This window comes from Furipterus horrens, unplaced genomic scaffold (genome assembly GCF_987537825.1).
Source record: "Furipterus horrens unplaced genomic scaffold, mFurHor1.1.pri manual_scaffold_2, whole genome shotgun sequence".
NCBI lineage: Eukaryota > Metazoa > Chordata > Mammalia > Chiroptera > Furipteridae > Furipterus > Furipterus horrens.
The window spans coordinates 158,448,197-158,464,887 of NW_028327172.1; the positions used below are offsets into that span (position 1 = coordinate 158,448,197).

The 16,691-nt window shown below is 38.8% G+C and overlaps 1 pseudogene; it reads left to right on the plus strand.

Annotated features, from left to right (window-relative positions):
- The first annotated feature begins 245 nt into the window (after positions 1–245).
- On the plus strand, positions 246–868 carry LOC150019811 (GTP-binding nuclear protein Ran-like; annotated as a pseudogene).
- The last annotated feature ends 15,823 nt before the right edge of the window (positions 869–16,691 follow it).

Here is a 16,691-nt window from a genome sequence, read left to right on the forward strand (position 1 = left end):
AGAAAAGTGGAGTTACAGATTATTTGTGTTTTTGTTGTTGTTGTTGTTGTTATATTGTCTAGTATTTTTATTATGCTAAAAATGTGTTTTTGCTACTGTACTTTTGAAATAAAAGAAATATAAGTGACAGAATAGAAGTCCATACCATCTTTTACGTAAATCTCTACCTCTAGTTCCTAATCTAAAAGAAAGTTAAGAGCTCTCAGTCAGATGGGCCTGGAGACACTTCTGGAAGTAATATCATGATGGCTGCCCGAGGAGACCCCCAAGTTCAGTTTAAACTCATATTCATTGGTGATGGTAGAACTGGAAAAATGACATTCATGAAACAACATCTCACTGGTGAATTTGAGAAGTTTGTAGCTACCTTGGGTTTTGAGGTCCTCCCCTCATGTTCCACACCAAAAGAGGACCTGTTAAGTTCAACATGTGGGATACAGCAAGCCAGGAGAAGTTCAGCAGACTGAGAGACAGCTATTACATCCAAGCCCGGTGTGCCATTATAATGTCTAACTTGATTTTGAGAGTTACTTATAGTAATGTGCCTAACTGGAAGCACCCCCATCATGTGGTGTGGCAACAAAGTGGATATTAAGGAAGAAAAGTTAAGGCAAAATCAATTGTCTTTCACTGAAAGAAGAATCTTCAGTACTGTGACCTTTCTGCCAAAAGTACTTACAACTTTGAAAAGCCCTTCCTCTGGCTTGCTAAAAAACTAATCAGAGACTCCAACCAACTTGGAGTTTGTCACCATTCCTGCTCCTGCCCCACCAGAGGTTGTCATAGACCAGCTTTGGTAGCACTGTATGAGCACAACCTAGAGTTTTCTCAGACCACCAATCTCCCTCATGAGGATGATGGCCTGTGAGATAAGGGAGTTGGAGCCCAGTGTTGGAAGTCTAGTTTTATAGGCAATGGTCCTGTGATGTCAGTGGTGCAGTGTGTTTGCCATTTGATTATATAGCTAAGTGGAGTCTGTGCCTGATCTTTAGGATGTTGATGGAGATGAATGGGCTTTGGAGTGAATGTGGCAGTTAAAAAATGCCTTAGTTTTCTGGACCTGCCTATTTAGCTATTTTGGGATGCAGTTGTTTCCTTATTCAGTTTTAACTATAAGACTGCTGCAGCTGCATCACAATATTCAGTGGTGACACCTTGTTTGTTATTGTCATTCCCATTTCTTTTTGTTTAGAACCAGAATCAAATATCAATAAAATGAAATAAAGTAAATAGATCTTTAAAATTGACCAGACAAACTGTTTTGAGGCTTTCTGGACAATTGTGCTTAGAAAGACTATTTATAGAACCCTAAGGAACAGACTTGTCTAGGGAAGGAATTGGATTTCTTATCTTATACTATATTTACTTTTAAATTTGTACCAGAAATTAAAAAGGTGCCATTTTCATAATAGCTACATTAGGAGTTTCTGTGTGGTAATCACATAATTAAAAATCCATAGTACCAAAAAATCCCTATATGGATTCTGTGTTTAATGATAAAACTAACAAAATAAAAAAGAGAAGGAAGTAGTTTAATGAAACTTGAAGAAAATAGTAAAAAACAATCAAAATGAGATATGTATGCAGTGATGCTTAGATCTAACATATTCTTATTAGGTTCCCAGGGGCTTGAAGAGGTATTGCTCAGATCCTGAATGGCTAATCAATATTGGTCAATAATGATTCCATTTTGGTGAGAACAGCACTGCATATTTTTATTTACTCTCCTGACATTTACTAGCAGCCAAGCCTCATTTGAAATGTTGTATCCTCAGCAGAATGTGGATTTTGGAGACAGATATCAGCTCAAATCTCGGCATCACTACCACCTGCCAGCTGTGTGGCCTTGAGCATGTCACAACATTCACATGGCACAACAATGCACAAGAAGTAAAAACAGCCTCCAGCTTGGCAGCTGGAATCGGGGCAACAGCTTTAAGATCATGTGCTTCCAATTGATGGTGACCCCTCTGCAACCAGCTAAGAAGCTTCCTTGGTCTCTAGATTTTCACTTTAAAAGTGGCTAGAACCACATCTTAGTGGGAGCAAATGTGGTAATTAATATGCAATTGAAAGTCTGCTCTGCACTTCTACACTACCATCTCCCCAACAATCACACTGCTCCATTCTCAGCATTATCTGACATTGCATCCTCCTTTAAATATTCAATCAGGTTCATTTACCAGGATCTTCCTCCATTTCCACATCTAAATCTATAGTGATTATTTGGAACAGAGTTGTTTTATTCTTGGTTTTAACTGGGGTTAAATCCTCCAACTGACTTATTTCCACCTATCCATTCCCACTTTTTCCTTAGCAGACTCCCATTTATCCCCCTGCTCCCACCTTGTATTACCATGTTCCCCTTGCCAGTTCCTGCCCTCTCATAAACCCAGCCAGCCCCTTAGCTGGTCCTTGACCAAAAAGCCCACAAGCATATGCCAGAAGCATACTTCTTCCTCTCTCTGGAGAGGGAAAAGCAATGGTCAGAAGGAAGGATGCTGATGCATGCTGGTAACTGTGTGATAATTATCAGCTGATAAATAGGTTCCCCGTCCCTTTCCACAACACCCACAGCCAAGTTCTTGTCAGCATGAGGCAATACTGCAAAGTGGGTTAGAGGTAAATGTTCTAGAATCTGACTGCTTGGGTTAATCATGATAAAAAATACAATGCTTAGTGCTTGGAACTTGGTAAGCATTCAGCAAGTGTGAGCTGTTGTAATGTGTCTATATCCTCTGTAAGGAAGCAGTGGTCAGCTGTTGTGGGACCTTTTCATGGAGATCAACCAGTGCAGTTTCTAGGACCCTCTATATTACAAAATTCTTATCCTTCTTCTCCTCCTTTTTCTAAATTTCCCAGGTGGCATGGCCATGTATTTTTTCCCATTGCGAAATTCTAAACCTCTTTGAGAACACAAAGAAAACTATGGACCCATCATTTTGCATATAATTTCTACAGTTCAAGAAATTCCTAAATAATATCTCTGGGTCTCAAATTAAGAGCTCCATGTTTGAAAATTAATTTGTAAATTGGAGATTTTTTTTAGTATTGCAATACTAAATTTATCATTTAATTTATCATTTTGTGTATATGTATATTTTCATATAAAGTAAGAAGTTTCCTTAAAAGTGGTTAATCAAATTATGTAAGCAGATTGTTTCAGTCCATATCGGCTGAATTAGATCAACTTGTAGATGCAATGTGCATGGCAATTTTCAGCATGGCTCTACAACAGTTGTTTCCAGCCACTTACTGTGTTACTTAACAAGTACCTAACTTGTCTCATTTTGCTTTTCATTTACAGAATAAAGACAATAATTCTAACCATATGGGGTTGTTTAAATGGTTAATAATTAAATAACATGCTATATAATGATGCCCTTAGCATGCCACCTGGCACATAGAATGTTTTCAATAAGTGTTAGCTAATGGCAAGTCTACCTTCTTTACCCATTTAAAATCAATTGTATGATTGATAGTTCTGAAGATCTTATAACATTGTGATAACAAATAATGATTTGCCCAAAGCTTTTAAAGATGGATGAGCACAAATCTAAGAACGATGTTCTAGGCAGTGAATTGAATTTTCTTCCATCATCTCTGACCCCAAAAAAGAAATCTGTGGGTAAGGATAAATGTAATATTTGCTATATTTAGGAAAACTGACTTTTGGGACATTTTCTTATAAGCCTTAAATACTTTAATACTCAGGGATTTATAAATAGGCTGTCACCATCTTGCACTTGTTTAATGGCACGCAGAGGCTTCAGCTTTCTATTAAAAAGTACTCATATTTCTATTTACTCCTCTGGACATTTAATAGTTGTAGGGAAGCTGCCTTTGAAGAGTAAGAAGGACCACAGTGCCCTGCATGACATTCATTTACAGTTACTCAGTCCTAGCTACCATGCCAACTAATTTTATAATGAGATTCAGCCACTTTCCCAGCCAGAAATGAAATGTCACTTAGTAGCTTTTTCCTTTTTAATTTGCAGTTTTCACTGTTTTAAACAAAGTGCATGACCTATAGTATACCAGGGGCTCAGTGTTTTTGATCTTCCTCTCTGGGAACAATGTCAAACCCAGTTCCTAGCTGTAAGACATGTCCATTTTCTCAATGAATCGACATTTTATAGAGCATGTCTGTGATCTATAAATAAATTTATGCACATTGAGGATATCCTTACTATGAATTGTGTCTGTTTTATAACTCTAGATTCCTTAAAATTTGAATAGAGAAAGCCTCATTGAGGACTTTGATTTTATTTGCAAGACCCACAAAGAGCCAGAATAAACCTTTCCATGATTAGGAAGTAAACTTTTATTTCAGGGAAAATTGCTCTACATATAAATTAGCTCTTATCTCCAGAAATCTTGTCTCAGGTGTGATAAGCCATAAATAATTACCAGTTTCACATTGATGAAATTAAAAACCATGAAAAGCTATTCAAAGCAATTTACAACTTGACAGAAAAATCTATTTCAAAAGTAGTAAATATTTCCTCTACTGAATTCAGCATAAGTCTCATAGAGGATGAAGAATAGAAAGAAAACAAAATAAAACTTGGTTCTTTTTTTTTTTCCCTGAAAGTTTAATATTCAGGTTGAGTATATAGGTTCTTTTTCCCAAGTGGTATAAGCAGTTTTCTGCATCCTTGCAAGTGTTTTCTTTCCCTTGAAGTGTTTGATGTTTTTAAGAACACTGGGAGGTCATTTTTTTCAGGTTTCTGTTTACTAATTTTCTTCATTTTGGTTTGTGCTTTGACATGGGTGCTGAACAACAGGATTTCTGGGAAAAACTCAGCCTGAGTCTCATAGCAGGTTCCAGTCACATAGTAAAAGCTCTTTTCTTGAGCCTGTAGTCCATTATCTTGACTCAGTGCTAAGATTCTGTCTCAAGTCATCCATTCCCACTGGATGCCAGACACTGCTGGACGATGCCTCATGAGGAGTAATGTGGACCATATATTTGTTCTGAAGGCCAGGCTCCCGAACACTGTGGAGGCTCTCACAAGAAAGGCAAGCAGCCTGCTTGACCCAGTAATCAGTCATTTTCTCCAATCTCCTCTGCTGTTGGCATTCCTTCCATTCTTAATTACCACACCTATCACCCAGCCCCTGGCAGGATGAATGGCACAAGGCATATCATGCTGCAGAACCACTTTGTCAGCAAATACCCTTTTCAGACATCAGAAGAATAAAGAACACTTAGCGGACATCAGCAAATGGCAGGAGTGGGAAAGAGCATCTTTAGATGAGTGAAGTAGGCCCTGCCAGCCTTTTCCTTGTGTCATCAAATCTTCCTGAGGAACATAGATCCATGAGGCTTAAATTTACTCTGAGAGCTAAAGTCTTTGCGTCTGCTTGACTAAAACATGAAAGTGTCCTTCGAGATTCACCTGGGGTATTTGTCTAATCTTTCAGTAAGCTAATCTTACTAATTCTGCTCTTAAGTTTGTTAAAGGGAGTCAAAATGAAACTACAGCTAAAGCTAGCCAAAGAAAAACACTAGGTCCACATTTTAGTTTTTCACAAGCTATTGACCTCTATTTGTTATTTTATATTTTTATTTTTCTGAGTTTGCTTTCTTCTTCTCTCTTCTGATTCCATATTTCTTCCTATTTTATCCACCTCAAGTAACTATTGTTCTTCTATGAGTTATCAAAGGACAAATCCCTAAACACACATAACAGCTGAATAGCTGGGTTCACTGATTTGACTCCTCATATTTAAAAAATAGTTATTTTTTATAGCAGTTTTAGGTTCACAGAAAAGTTAAAAGGAAGGTACAGAGATTTCCATATAGTCTCTGCCCCCATATATACATAGCCTCCCCAGTTATCAACATCCCCCACCAGAGTGACTCATATATTATAATTGATGAATCTACATTGACACATCATTGTCACCTAAGGTCCATAGCTTACATTACAGTTCACTCTTGGTGTTGTACATTTTATGGGTTTGGACATAATTATGAATACATATCTGTATCATACATTATGGTATAATACAGAGTATTTCCAGTGCCCTAGTAATCCTCTATGTTCTGCTTACTCATCCCCCACTGCCCCTGCAACTCCAGGCCACAACTGTAACACCTTATTTATTATAGATTTCCTATCCCAAGACATTGTGTAGAACAAGAATTTGTCACTTTATTGTAATTCACAATCTCTCCTTTAGAAAGATAATCTGGCTGTTTGTGTTTATTTACTACTTCATTCCTATTTTCTATGAGTATAGGTCTTGCATCTTATTTTGTCTTACTGTGTAGAACTTATACTGTCCCATCATTTAACTTCTTTTATTGTTTTTCTTGTAATTGGGAAATGAGCTGATATATAGCTGGCAGCAAGTCATTGTGAAACTAGTTAGGACAAATTAATGGTGATTAATTAAGATCATATGTTTCAAACGTATATTTGATGGTAAGTATTTTTGTCCCTATGAAAATAATTTTGTAATTAAAGCATAAAATATTGACTTGGCTATTAGTGATATTCAATCATTATGAATCTGGAAAGTGTCAAGCTCATTCTGTAGTTTTACATATGCTTAATTGCTTTTTTAAAAATTAATTTAATATTATTTCATTTTGGGGGGACCCCCCACTCTGTAACAATTTCTCCCTCTCAGACTTAAGACCCTTTATAATCTTATAAAGGACAATGGGCAAATGTCTCGAGCTCCTCTAGCTGCTTCAACCTGGACATGGTCATCGTCCTACCTACCCTTGGGTCCAGAATTCCCTAATAAGTGTGGGGGTGTGGAGGGGAAGGTGGCCTTCCCACATGGGGAAGGATCGTGCAGACTCCAGGTCAGTTGGCTGTCCCTGGACAATGACATGCTTAGTTTAACAGGCTGGCATCCTTGTTGTATTCTTGGCGCAACAGATTTGCAACAGGGTTAAAAGACATCATTCAATCAAAACCACTAGATAAAAAAAAGGCAGGGATTAATTTTTCAATGTCCCACATTAGGGAAAAAAGAAGGGCTTCTTTGAAGAAAGGTGTGCCAGGCACATCTCACCTATCCAAGACCCTTTTGCCCATTATACTTAGTTTGGGCTGAGGGAAATAGTTTAGGTTTCCCCCTCTCAAACCACTGGACCCTTTCTGTCCAAGCCATTAGGATAGAAAAGAGAAACCAGTTTTAAAGTGAAGCCCACAGACCAACCCAGCAACTTAGTTCAGCCAAATTGTTGAGTCTCAGGAGGCAGAGCTGCAGACAGGATTAAGTGAGGCCTATATGTACAGACAATTACTCAGGTAATGAGATCATAGGCTTATGCCCTTTGAAAACAGAAAACACATGTTAATTTATGTAACAAAACCCACAAACAAGTCTCTAAAGCTGTAACTGTCTTATTGGAAAGACATCCAGTGCAAGACATTTGACATTCTTCTTGTCTGTAAATTAAACATCTTTGATTGATACCGCAGACATAGTTTAACTTTCAAATGAAAACATATTTTAAATGAAACAAAACTTTAAAGACAGTTAGCTGCACTACTTTATAGTCTACCACTGATCATTGTAATTTTCCTTGAGTAACAATTTTTCCCCCTAAGATTACTCTCGTTGTCATTAAAGGAACTGCATTAAGTCCATTTTTAATTTATCCTGGTTATTTGCATAAAAACAACAAGAGCAGCAAATGATCACTTATGATCTTTAGTTCTGCTTTGCTGGAATTTACGCAAGGAACATTTAAGGTGACCTTCAGTCTGCCCTTCAGGGCACAGAAGCTGAGCCACATACCTGGCATTCGGCCTTGCCTGTACAAACCTGTCTTTTTTAAGTCATTCTGGTTTTCCATTGTGCCTCAAGGTCCCTTCTGGCCATTTTTCAGGAAAAAAGCCTTCATTCCTTCCCTGGAAAGATTGCTGTGGACTGCACAATCAACCACGGTACAAGGCCTTTTATCTTGTGGGCTTTTATTACCTTCAAAAGTCATTCCCAATTCCTCAGGGCTTTTTGGTAACAACCAAGAGCCCAAGCATGTCTCCTTAAAGCATGACATTCTAGTCAACGTCTTGGTTAAAAAAAAAAACAACCTCTATTAAAAACTGGTCTTATTAGTTTTATGCAAAGAAACTTATGCCATTACTTACTTATTTAGAGTGCCAAACTCTGGAGGGATCAGATAGGGAGAAAAATATCCAGTGAGAAGGAAAATCCTTGTCCTAATATTCACTGAACTGGAATTTCCATTCTTCATATTTTCATTTTCCCCCCACTAAAAATTTTTTTGTTTGTTTTTCCATTACAGTTGTCCCACTTTTCTCCCCCTCTTGCTTCCCTGCACCCTGTTCGCCCCCTCTCCCACATTCAGTCCCCACTCAGTTGTCCATGTCCATGAGTAATTTATACATGTTCTTTGAATAGACCCTTCCCCTTCTTACCTTCTTCTCACCATCCTGCCCCCAACTTGTTACTGTTAGTTTACTCCTTGTTTACAAACCTCTGGTTCAATTTTGCTCATTTGTTTGTGTTGTTCATTAGTTTCTTGTAATAGGTGATAGCATAAGGTATTTTTCTTTTGTTGCCTGGCTTATTTCGCTAAGCATAATTCTCTCTAGTTCCATCCATGTGGTCGCAAATGGTAGAAGTTCTTTCTTTTTTCTGCTACATAGTACTCCATGGTGTAAATGTACCACAGTTTTTTGATCCACTCATCTACAGATGGGCACTGAGGTTGTTTCTGGCACTTGGCTATTGTAAATAGTGCTGCTATGAACATAGGGGTGCATAAGTTTTTTTGAATTGGTGTTTCAAGATTTTTCAGATATAATCTTAGCGATGGAATTGCTGGTTCAATAGGAAGTTCCATTTTTAGTTTTTTGAGGAAATTCTAAACTGTTTTCCATAGTGGCTACACCAGTCTGCATTTCCACCAGCAATTGAACAGGGTTCTCATTTCTCCGCATCCTCTCCAGCACAAGTTGTTTGTTGATTTGTTGATGATGGCCATTCTGACTGGTGTGAGGTGGTATCTCATTGTGGTTTTTATTTGCATCTCTCTGATGGCTAGTGATGTTGAGCATTCTTTCACATGTCTATGGGCCCTCTGTATGTCCTCTTTGGAGAAATGTTTGTTCAGATCTTTTGCCCATTTTTTAATTGGGTAGTCTGTCTTCTTGATGTTGAGTCATATAAGCTCTTTATATATTTTGGAGATCAATCTCTTGTCTGAGATATCATTGGCAAATATATTTTCCCGTATGGTTGGTTTCCTTCTCATCTTGCTGATGTTTTCTTTAGCTGAGCAGAAACTTTTTAGTTTGATGTAGTCCCATTTGTTTATTCTTTCCTTTATTTCCCTTGTCTTAGGAGATATATCTGAAAATGTTGCTACTTGGGATTTCTGAAATGTTCCTGCCTATGGTTTTTTTAGGACTTTTATGATGCCACGGCTTACATTTAAGTCTTTGATCCATTTTGAGTTTATTCTGGTGTATGGTGTAAGTTGGTGGTCTAGTTTCATTTTTTTGCACGTCCCTGTCCAGTTCTCCCAACACCATTTGTTGAAGAGGCTCTTCTCACTCATTTGATGTTCCTTCTCCCTTCGTCAAATATTAGTTGACCATATAGACCTGGGTTTATTTCTGGGCTCTCTATTCTGTTCTGTTGATCTATATGTCTGTTCTTATGCAAGTACCAGACTGTTTTCATTACCATGGCCTTGTAGTATAGTTTGATATCAGGTATTGTGATTCCTCCTACTGTGTTCTTCTTCCTCAAAATTGCTGTGGCTAGTCAGGCTCTTTTTGGTTCCATATAAAGTTTTGAAGTATTTGCTCTAAGTCTGTGAAAAATGTCATTGGTATTTTAATAGGCATTGCATTGAATCTATAAATTGCTTTGGGTAGTATGAACATTTTAATGATGTTGATTCTTCCCATCCATGAGCATGGGATATGCTTCCATTTATTTGTATCTTCCTTAATTTCTTTCTTCAGTGTTATGTAGTTTATTAAAGCACAGGTATTTTACCTCCTTGGTTAAGTTTATTTCTAGGTACTTTATTTTTCTTGTTGCTATGGTAAATGTGATTTTTCTTTTAGTTTCTATCTCTGAAATTTTATTGTTGGTGTACAGAAATGCCTTCGATTTCTGAATATTGACTTTATACCCTGCTGTTTTGCCAAATTCACTTATTAGGTCGATTAATTTTTTTTGTCGAGTCTATAGGGTTTTCTATGTACACTATCATGTCATCTGCAAATAATGACAGTTTTATGTCCTCTTTTCCAATTTGGATGCCTTTTATTTCTCTTTCTTGTCTGATTGCTGTGGCTAGAACTTCCAAGACTATGTTGAATAGGAGTGGAGAGAGTCGACATCCTTGTCTTGCTCCTGACCTCAGGGGGAATGCTCTCCATTTTTGCCCATTTAGTATGCTGTTGGCTTTATGTTTCTCATATATGGCCTTTATTATGTTAAGGTATGCTCTCTCTATTCTCATTTTGCTGAGAGTTTTCATCATAAATTGGTGTTGTACTTTATCAAATGCTTTTTGTGCATCTGTTGATATGATCATGTGGCTTTTGTCTTTCATTTTGTTTATGTGGTGTATTAGGTTTATTGATTTGTGAATATTAAACCATCCTTGCATCCCTGGGATGAATCCCACTTGGTCGTGGTGTATGATCTTTCTAATGTGTTGCTGGATCCATTTTGCCAATATTTTGTTGAGGATTTTAGCATCTATGTTCATCAGTGATATTGGTCTGTAGTTTTCTGTTTTTGTTGTGTCTTGACCTGGTTTTGGAATTAGAGTAATACTGGCTTCAGAGAACGAGTTTGGGAGTCTTCCGTCTTGGATCTTTTGGAATAGTCTGAGGAGAATAGAAGTTAATTTTTTCCTATATGTTTTGTAGAATTCACCTATGAAGCCATCCGGTCCAGGGCTTTTGTGTGCCGGGAGTTTTTTGATTACTGCTTCAATTTCACTAGTTGTTATTGGTCTGTTCAGTATTTCTGCTTCCACTTGATTCAGTTTTGGAAGACTATATGTTTCCATGAATTTGTCCATTTCCTCTAGGTTGTCAAATTTTTGCCATACAGTTGTTTGTAATAATTTCTTACAATTCTTTGTATTACTGTGATATCAGTTGTGATTTCTCCTCTTTCATTTCTGATTTTATTTATTTGGGTCCTCTCTCTTTTTTTTCTTGATGAGCTTGGGTAAAGACTTGTCAATTTTGTTTATCTTTTCAAAGAACCAGCTCCTACTTATGTTGATCTTTTGAATTGTTAGTGTAGTCTCTATGTCATTTAATTCTGCTCTGATCTTGATGATTTCCTTCCTTCTACTTTATCTGGTACCCTGGCTGGTTTGGCTCAGTGGATTGAGCGTCGGCCTGCGAGCTAAGTGTCGCTGGTTCGATCTTCCAGTCAGGGCACATCAGAGAAGGAAAACTCTGACTCCAAAAAACCTCCGCTGCCTTGCGGCATACCTCTTCAGGGGAAAGGCTAAGGGAGTAAACCCCGACAGAAAATCTGGAGCCGGAGTCCCTAAGGCGGTTTGACGTTGTAGTCAACACCGGCATCTCCTGCGGCGCACCTGAAGCCAAGCTGTATTGACTCCGTCTTTCCCTTGGATCCTTCAGCTGCGAAGAGAGGGGGGGTCTGCTGCATGGGCAACAGCAGACCCTCCATATCACCCTGCCCAGGCTCTGTAGCTTCAGTTTCACTGGAGAGGACACTCCAGCGTCATCGCAAGATGTCGATTCAACACGGGAGGAGACAGATACCGTGTCACTCCCGAGTCGGACTGCACAACCATTTTCGGTGGTGCAGATAGACTCTTAAGAAGCTACACCATCGTTTCTCGAGACGGACGGCTGCCGACGACGACTTGATCTGGGCTTTGCTTGTTGTTCTTCCTCTAGTTCTTGTAGCTGTAAGGTCAAATTTTTTATTAGAGATTATTCTATTTTTTTTTTTTTTTTAGGTAGGCCTGTATTGCTATGAAATTTCCTCTCAAGACTGCTTTTGCTATATCTGATAGATTTTGGGTTGTTGTGTTTTAATTTTCATTCGTTTTCAGAAACTTTTTGATTTCTTCCTTGATGTCATTGTTAACCCATTCATTATCTAATAGCATGTTATTCATTCTCCATGAGTTTGAATGTTTTTGAGTTTTTTTCTTGAGGTTGATTTCTAGTTTTTAGCCATTGTGATCTGAGAAGAGCTTGATATAAATTCAATTTTCTTGAATTTGTTGAGGCTTGTTTTGTGTCCTACCATGTGGTCTATCTTTGAAAATGTTCTATGTGCACTTGAGAAGAATGTATATTTTGCTTCTTTGGGGTGAAAAATTCTATATATATCGACTAAGTACATTTGTTCTAGAGTGTTGTACAGTGCCTCAATATCTGTGGTGTTTCTCTGCTTTGAAGATCTGTCCATTGTTGCCAATGGGGTGTTAATGTCTCCTACTATGAGTGTGTTGCAGTTTATATCTTTCTTGGAGTCTTTCAAAATTTTCCTTACATATTTGGGTGCTCCTAAGTTGGGAGCATACATATTTATAAAGGTTATATCTTCTTGATAGACTTTTTTCTTAAGTATTATGAAATGTCCTTCTTTGTCTCTTTTTATGGCCTTTGCTGTGAAATCTGTTTTGTCTGATATAAGTATTGCTACCCCAGCTTTTTTTTAATGTACATTTGCTTAATATACTTTTTTTGCATCCTTTTACTTTCAGTCTGTGTAGATCTTTTGTTTTGAGGTGTCTCTCTTTTAGACAGCATATCTGTAGGTCATGTTTTTATATTCATTCTCCTACACTATGTCTTTTGATTGGAGCATTGAATCCATTTATATTTAAGGTTAGTATTGACAGGTATTTATTCATTTCCCTTTGTACCTGTGTTCTTCTCCCTTTCTCTTTTTCTTCTTTTTTTAAAAGTATTCCCTTTAGCATGTTTGCAATTCAGGTTTATTGGAAATGTATTCTTTTAGTCTTCCTTTGTCTGAGAAACTCCTTATTTCACCTTCCATTTTGAATGAGAGCCTTTCTGGCTTGAGTATTCTTGGTTGTAGGCATTTGTTTTTCATTGCTTTGAATATTTTTTGCCATTCCCTTCTGGCTTGTAGTGTGTCTGCTGAGAAATCTGATGATAGCCTTATTGGAGCTCCCTCGTATGTTATTAGTTGTTTCTCTCTTGCTGTTTTTAGAATTCTCTCTTTGTCTTTGAATGTTGCCATTTTAATTATGATGTGTCTTGAATTGGGCCTGTTGGGGTTCATCTTCATTGGGACCCTCTGTGCTTCCTGGACTTGAGTGACTCTTTCTCTCCTCATGTTAGGGAAGTTTTTTGTCATTCGTTTTTCAAAGAGGTTTTCTATCCCTTGCTCTTCTTCTTCTCCTTCTGGAATTCCTATGATATGGATGTTATTATGTTTCATGTTGTTCTGCAGCTGTCTTAGAACCTCTTCAGCCTTGTTTAGTCTTTTTTCATTTTGTTGCACTGTCTGGGAGTTTTTGTCTACATTGTCTTCCAGCCGCTGATTCAATCTTCTGCTTCCTCTAGCCTGCTTTTAATTGTTTCTATTGTGTTCTTCAATTCAGAGATCATATTTTTCACTTCCTCCTGGCTCTTATTGATAGCTTCTATGTCCCTTTTCATGCTGGTGTAATTCTCAGTAAGTTCCTTGTAGTTTTTTTTTTTTTTTGGAGTTCCTTGTAGTTTCCCTGGAGTTCTTTGTAGTTTCCGCTGAGCTCATTATGCTTCTCCATAATCCATGTTTCAAATTCCATATCTGATAGTTTGCTCTCCTCTATTTCATTTAGCACTCTTACTGGGGATTCTCCCTTACTTTTCGATGGCGGTTGTTTCTCTGTCTCCCCATTTTTGTGACTCCTATTGTTCGTTGGTGCTTCTTAGAATGACCTGTACTTTCTGGATCTGCCCGTGGTAGCATCAGATCATGTACCATTCTGGCCCTAGGCAACCTGCTGGAGACTTCCAGGGATCTACTGCCTTTATCTGTCTTCTTTAGTTGTTAATCTATTCAATCTGTGGTTAGCCATCAGGTTAAGGACCGTGGGTGTGGCAGCTTAATTTCTGTAGGCAGGGCTTTTGCTTCTCCTCAGGCTAACACCACTTGGAGGGGAATGATCTTCCTGCAGTACTGAGAATGAGTCAGCACTGGGACCCAGTCGGCTGCTCCCCCAGTTCTCCCCTCAAAGCCACCGTGCCAAACTCTCCCCAAGTGTCTGCAGTCCTCTCTGTCTTCCCTCTGCTTGAGCCCAGGGTAAGTGGGCACCAAAATGTTTTCATATGTGATCCACTTAAGAGCTCTTTTTCTCCTGCTGTTTCTCTCCGGCTAGCAAGAAACCCTGTGGCTTTTTGCTTTTCACAGCTGTATACTATTTTGCTTTCCACTCTGTTGTTGTAGGCTGGGAAGCCCAGCTGGGGGTTTAGACCCTGCCCTTCCCTGGGGGAACCCCCGGCTGCTGAGCTGTTTCTCAGTCCCTTCAGCTGCTACCCATGGGAGCCCAGCCAGGTCTTCCATGTCTCCACACTCCCTACCAGTCACGTTGTGATGTAGCAGCCTTCTCTGTTTCTCCTTGGTTCTAATACTTCTCTCCAGCTAGTGTTCAGTTTGTTATTCCAGATGATTTCTTCAAAATTAAGTTGTAAATCCAGACTGGTCCTGGGAGGAGGTTAGTGTAGCTTCCACTTACTTTCCTCCATCTTTGATTTGCCTCATTTATTTTTAAGTTGATTGATATTTGAATTGTTTCTTCTCTGGCTATTATGAATAACATTGTTATAAATATTTCTGTATAAGTTTTGGTTTGAAGATATTTTCATTTTTTTGACGATATAATGTACCTAGTGATAAAATTGATAGGTCACATGATAACCCTATATTTAACATTTTGTGGAACTGCCAAATATTTTTTCAAAGTGATTGCACCAGTGTAAATTCCCACCTGAAATTTATGAGCATTCTGATTTCTCCACTCTCACCAAACATTTCTTGTTTTTTAGTCCTTTTTATCATAGCTATCTCATTGTTGTTCTGATTTTCACTTTTCTAATGACCAGTGATGTTGAACATTTTTTCATATGTTTATTGGCTATTTGTTTATCTTCTTTGGAGGAATGTCTGTTGAAAACTTGCTTATTTTTAATTAGGTTATCCTTTATATTATTATGTTGAAAGTATTCTTTATATCCTGGCTGGTTTGGCTCAGTGGATTGAGCGTTGGCCTGCGAGCTAAGTGTCGCTGGTTCGATCCTCCAGTCAGGGCACATCAGAGAAGGAAAACTCTGACTCCAAAAAACCTCTGCTGCCTTGCGGCATACCTCTTCAGGGGAAAGGCTAAGGGAGTAAACCCCGACAGAAAATCCGGAGCCGGAGTCCCTAAGGCGGTTTGACGTTGTAGTCAACACCGGCAACTCCTGCGGCGCACCTGAAGCCAAGCTGCATTGACTCCGTCTTTCCCTTGGACCCTTCAGCTGCGAAGAGAGGGGGGGTCTGCTGCATGGGCAACAGCAGACCCTCCATATCACCCTGCCCAGGCTCTGTAGCTTCAGCTTCACTGGAGAGGACACTCCAGTGTCATTGCAAGATGTCGATTCAACACGGGAGGAGACAGATACCGTGTCACTCCCGAGTCGGACTGCACAGCCATTCTCGGCGGTGCAGATAGACTCTTAAGAAGCTACACCATCGTCTCTCGAGACGGACGGCTGCTGACGATTCTTTATATATTTTAGAGGTAAGTCACTTATTAGATATGTAATTGACAAACATTTTCTCCCATTCATGGGTTGTCTCTTTACTTTTTTGATGGTGTCCTTTCAAGCACAAAATACTTTAATTGTGATTATGTCCACTTCATCTGTTTTTTCCTTTTGTTTCTGTGCTTTTGCTTCCTGTAGCCTGCTTTTAATTTCTTCTATTGTGTTCTTCAATTTAGAAATTGTATTCTTCATTTCCTCCTGGCTCTTATTGATACCTCCTATGTCTTTTTTAATGCTCGTATAATTCTCAGTAAATTCCTTGTAGTTTTCCTGGAGTCCCTTGTATTTTCTCTGGAGTTCTTTGCAGTTTTTCTTGAGCTCACTGAGCTCATTGAGATTCCCCATAATCCATGTTTTGAATTCCATATCTGATAGTTTGCTTCCCTCTATTTCATTTAACACTCTTTCTGGGGATTCTTCCTTCCCTTTTGATGGGGGGGGGGGTTCTTTCTCTGTCTTCCCATATTTGTGACTCATTGTTTTTTGCTGCTTCTTAGATTGATCTGCACTTCCTGGATCTGCCCCTGGTGGCATCAGATTGTGTACCAGTCAGGGTCTAGGCAGCCAATTGGAGACTACCAGGGATCTACTGTCTTTGTTTGTCTCCGTTAGTTGTTAATCTATTCAATCTGTGATTAGCCATCAGATTTAAGAACTGTGGGTGTGGTAGCTTAATTTATGTAGGCGGGGCTTTTGCTTCTCCTCAGGCTGCCTGCAGTATTGGGAATGAGTCAGCCCTGGAACCCAGTTGGCTGCTCCCCCATTTCTCCCCTCAAAGCCACTGCACCAAATTCTCCCCAAGCATCTTTAGTCCTCTTCGCCTTCCCTCTGCTTGAGCCCAGGGTAAGTGGGGGCCAAAATATTTTCATACATGATCTGCTTAAGAGCTCTTTTTCCCCAGCTGTTTCTCTCCAG